Source organism: Rana temporaria, chromosome 10, assembly GCF_905171775.1.
Source record: "Rana temporaria chromosome 10, aRanTem1.1, whole genome shotgun sequence".
In the NCBI taxonomy this organism is placed as follows: Eukaryota; Metazoa; Chordata; class Amphibia; order Anura; family Ranidae; genus Rana; species Rana temporaria.
The window spans coordinates 151,963,837-151,968,945 of record NC_053498.1 but is presented as its reverse complement, the minus strand read 5'-3'; positions in this window follow the sequence as shown (position 1 = coordinate 151,968,945).

The following is a 5,109-nucleotide window of genomic DNA, read 5'->3' as shown; positions in this document are numbered from 1 at the left end:
CCCTCCCCGCAGGGCTCACCTCCTCTCCCTCCCCGCAGGGCTCACCTCCTCTCCCTCCCCGCAGCGCTCACCTCCTCTCCCTCCCCGCAGCGCTCGCCTCCTCTCCCTCCCCGCAGCGCTCGCCTCCTCTCCCTCCCCGCAGCGCTCGCCTCCTCTCCCTCCCCGCAGCGCTCGCCTCCTCTCCCTCCCCGCAGCGCTCGCCTCCTCTCTCTCCCGCAGCGCTCGCCTCCTCTCTCTCCCGCAGCGCTCGCCTCCTCTCTCTCCCGCAGCGCTCGCCTCCTCTCTCTCCCGCAGCGCTCGCCTCCTCTCTCTCCCGCAGCGCTCGCCTCCTCTCTCTCCCGCAGCGCTCGCCTCCTCTCTCTCCCGCAGCGCTCGCCTCCTCTCTCTCCCGCAGCGCTCGCCTCCTCTCTCTCCCGCAGCGCTCGCCTCCTCTCCCTCCCCGCAGGGCTCAGCCTCCTCTCCCTCCCCGCAGGGCTCGCCTCCTCTCCCTCCCCGCAGGGCTCGCCTCCTCTCCCTCCCCGCAGCGCTCGCCTCCTCTCCCTCCCCGCAGCGCTCGCCTCCTCTCCCTCCCCGCAGGGCTCGCCTCCTCTCCCTCCCCGCAGGGCTCACCTCCTCTCCCTCCCCGCAGCGCTCACCTCCTCTCCCTCCCCGCAGCGCTCACCTCCTCTCCCTCCCCGCAGCGCTCACCTCCTCTCCCTCCCCGCAGCGCTCACCTCCTCTCCCTCCCCGCAGCGCTCACCTCCTCTCCCTCCCCGCAGCGCTCACCTCCTCTCCCTCCCCGCAGCGCTCACCTCCTCGCCCTTCCCGCAGCGCTCACCTCCTCTCCCTCCCCGCAGGGCTCACCTCCTCTCCCTCCCCGCAGGGCTCAGCCTCCTCTCCCTCCCCGCAGGGCTCAGCCTCCTCTCCCTCCCCGCAGCGCTCACCTCCTCTCCCTCCCCGCAGCGCTCACCTCCTCTCCCTCCCCGCAGCGCTCACCTCCTCTCCCTCCCCGCAGAGCTCACCTCCTCTCCCTCCCCGCAGCGCTCACCTCCTCTCCCTCCCCGCAGCTCTCACCTCCTCTCCCTCCCCGCAGGGCTCAGCCTCCTCTCCCTCCCCGCAGCGCTCGCCTCTTCTCCCTCCCCGCAGCGCTCGCCTCCTCTCTCTCCCGCAGCGCTCGCCTCCTCTCTCTCCCGCATCGCTCGCCTCCTCTCTCTCCCGCAGCGCTCGCCTCCTCTCTCTCCCGCAGCGCTCGCCTCCTCTCTCTCCCGCAGCGCTCGCCTCCTCTCTCTCCCGCAGCGCTCGCCTCCTCTCTCTCCCGCAGCGCTCGCCTCCTCTCTCTCCCGCAGCGCTCGCCTCCTCTCTCTCCCGCAGCGCTCGCCTCCTCTCTCTCCCGCAGCGCTCGCCTCCTCTCTCTCCCGCAGCGCTCGCCTCCTCTCTCTCCCGCAGCGCTCGCCTCCTCTCTCTCCCGCAGCGCTCGCCTCCTCTCTCTCCCGCAGCGCTCGCCTCCTCTCTCTCCCGCAGCGCTCGCCTCCTCTCCCTCCCCGCAGGGCTCAGCCTCCTCTCCCTCCCCGCAGGGCTCGCCTCCTCTCCCTCCCCGCAGGGCTCGCCTCCTCTCCCTCCCCGCAGGGCTCGCCTCCTCTCCCTCCCCGCAGCGCTCGCCTCCTCTCCCTCCCCGCAGCGCTCGCCTCCTCTCCCTCCCCGCAGCGCTCGCCTCCTCTCCCTCCCCGCAGGGCTCGCCTCCTCTCCCTCCCCGCAGGGCTCACCTCCTCTCCCTCCCCGCAGCGCTCACCTCCTCTCCCTCCCCGCAGCGCTCACCTCCTCTCCCTCCCCGCAGCGCTCACCTCCTCTCCCTCCCCGCAGCGCTCACCTCCTCTCCCTCCCCGCAGCGCTCACCTCCTCTCCCTCCCCGCAGCGCTCACCTCCTCTCCCTCCCCGCAGCGCTCACCTCCTCTCCCTCCCCGCAGAGCTCACCTGGGGGGGACAAAGAATCAGGGGGAGGAACAGAGAAGCAGGGGGGATGACAGAGGAGCATGGGGGAGGGGACAGACAGCTGACTCAACAGCTATGGCCTGGGGGTTTCCCACTTCTGCCTAATCTTGTCCCATAAGGGGGGGGGGGGCACCGAACTGATTCTTTGCCCCGGGTGAAATAATGTCTAGCTTCCCCACTGGTACTGCCTATAAGAGTACCAGCCGTTCTACTCTAATAAAAGTAAAACAGCTAGTGAAGGGGGAGAGGGGGCGCGGGAGTTGTCCGGCCGCCATGGGAGAGAACTGCCAAAGTGGGCCAGTCTGGATGAAGTCCAGGGCCAAATTTCTGTGCCAGTCCAGCCCTGGTAATGTCTGTTTACCTGCACTGTCTTCATTGTAGGGCCCCCAGAGCATTACTTTGCCCAGGGGCCCGTGATGCTATGAAGATGGCCCTGGACCTCGTGACAAAAGACGAAGCTCCTATTGTTTGCAGAGGTGTAAAGCCTTTTGTGTTTCCGGGAAATTACGGCGTTCTCTTGATCGGGGCGATTCATTTGGAAGCCCCCCCCCCCGAGGGCAAGGTAAGTCATTAGACCGCCTCATAGAAGAAGACGCTTTGTTTGGCCGGTTACATCACTGATCGGAAGGGAGATTCGATTTTCGGGTTTTATATATATATATTTTTTTACATTTCTTCAGTTGCTTCCTGGTTTCTGGCGTTCCCACCTGTGTAGCTCCATAAAGACATGACTGTGGGCCCCCCCCATGTACAAAGCCAGCTCCATAAAGACACGGTGTTACCAGTTTGGTTGAGGAACGCCAGTGTCCTGCACAGAGTCCTGACCTCATCCCTACTGGACATGTTGGGGGACCGAGTCTAGCCCTATGGAGTATCTAGTGGATACAGTGCCCCCCAGTGGAGTATCTAGTGGATACAGTGCCCCCCAGTGGAGTATCTAGTGGATACAGTGCCCCCCCCCTATGGAGTATCTAGTGGATACAGTGCCCCCCCCCCAGTGGAGTATCTAGTGGATACAGTGCCCCCCCAGTGGAGTATCTAGTGGATACAGTGGCCCCCCAGTGGAGTATCTAGTGGATACAGTGGCCCCCCTATGGAGTATCTAGTGGATACAGTGGCCCCCCTATGGAGTATCTAGTGGATACAGTGGCCCCCCTATGGAGTATCTAGTGGATACAGCGTCCCCCCTATGGAGTATCTAGTGGATACAGTGCCCCCCTATGGAGTATCTAGTGGATACAGTGTCCCCCTATGGAGTATCTAGTGGATACAGTGTCCCCCTATGGAGTATCTAGTGGATACAGCGTCCCCCCTGTGGAGTATCTAGTGGATACAGTGTCCCCCCTGTGGAGTATCTAGTGGATACAGTGTCCCCCCTGTGGAGTATCTAGTGGATACAGTGTCCCCCCTGTGGAGTATCTAGTGGATACAGTGTCCCCCTATGGAGTATCTAGTGGATACAGTGTCCCCCTATGGAGTATCTAGTGGATACAGTGTCCCCCTATGGAGTATCTAGTGGATACAGTGTCCCCCTATGGAGTATCTAGTGGATACAGTGTCCCCCAGTGGAGTATCTAGTGGATACAGTGTCCCCCAGTGGAGTATCTAGTGGATACAGTGTCCCCCAGTGGAGTATCTAGTGGATACAGTGTCCCCCTGTGGAGTATCTAGTGGATACAGTGTCCCCCCTGTGGAGTATCTAGTGGATACAGTGTCCCCCCTATGGAGTATCTAGTGGATACAGTGTCCCCCCTATGGAGTATCTAGTGGATACAGTGTCCCCCCTATGGAGTATCTAGTGGATACAGTGCCCCCCTATGGAGTATCTAGTGGATACAGTGCCCCCCTATGGAGTATCTAGTGGATACAGTGTCCCCCCTATGGAGTATCTAGTGGATATAGCGTCCCCCAGTGGAGTATCTAGTGGATACAGCGTCCCCCTATGGAGTATCTAGTGGATACAGTGTCCCCCTATGGAGTATCTAGTGGATACAGTGTCCCCCAGTGGAGTATCTAGTGGATACAGTGTCCCCCAGTGGAGTATCTAGTGGATACAGTGTCCCCCAGTGGAGTATCTAGTGGATACAGTGTCCCCCTGTGGAGTATCTAGTGGATACAGTGTCCCCCCTGTGGAGTATCTAGTGGATACAGTGTCCCCCCTATGGAGTATCTAGTGGATACAGTGTCCCCCCTATGGAGTATCTAGTGGATACAGTGTCCCCCCTATGGAGTATCTAGTGGATACAGTGCCCCCCTATGGAGTATCTAGTGGATACAGTGCCCCCCTATGGAGTATCTAGTGGATACAGTGTCCCCCCTATGGAGTATCTAGTGGATATAGCGTCCCCCAGTGGAGTATCTAGTGGATACAGCGTCCCCCTATGGAGTATCTAGTGGATACAGTGTCCCCCCTATGGAGTATCTAGTGGATACAGTGTCCCCCCTATGGAGTATCTAGTGGATACAGTGCCCCCCTATGGAGTATCTAGTGGATACAGTGCCCCCCTATGGAGTATCTAGTGGATACAGTGGCCCCCTATGGAGTATCTAGTGGATACAGTGTCCCCCTGTGGAGTATCTAGTGGATACAGTGTCCCCCCTGTGGAGTATCTAGTGGATACAGTGCCCCCCTATGGAGTATCTAGTGGATACAGTGTCCCCCTATGGAGTATCTAGTGGATACAGTGTCCCCCCTGTGGAGTATCTAGTGGATACAGTGTCCCCCCTGTGGAGTATCTAGTGGATACAGTGTCCCCCCTGTGGAGTATCTAGTGGATACAGTGTCCCCCCTGTGGAGTATCTAGTGGATACAGTGTCCCCCCTGTGGAGTATCTAGTGGATACAGTGTCCCCCCTGTGGAGTATCTAGTGGATACAGTGTCCCCCAATGGAGTATCTAGTGGATACAGTGGCCCCTAAGGAATAGGGGTAGATGGGCAATATTCCTCCCAATGATGGGTCGCTTCCTGACGTTCTGTTTTCACCCTAAAAAAATGCCGCACCTCCGCGATCGCATTGCATGTAGTTGTGGCCCCTATTTTATTGGGTTGCGTTTGGCGGTTGTACCAGGGGCCACCTGCCCCCCTCCCCCCCCCACATCTGAATGACACCAACACATTACCAAGAAATCACCAAAACACCA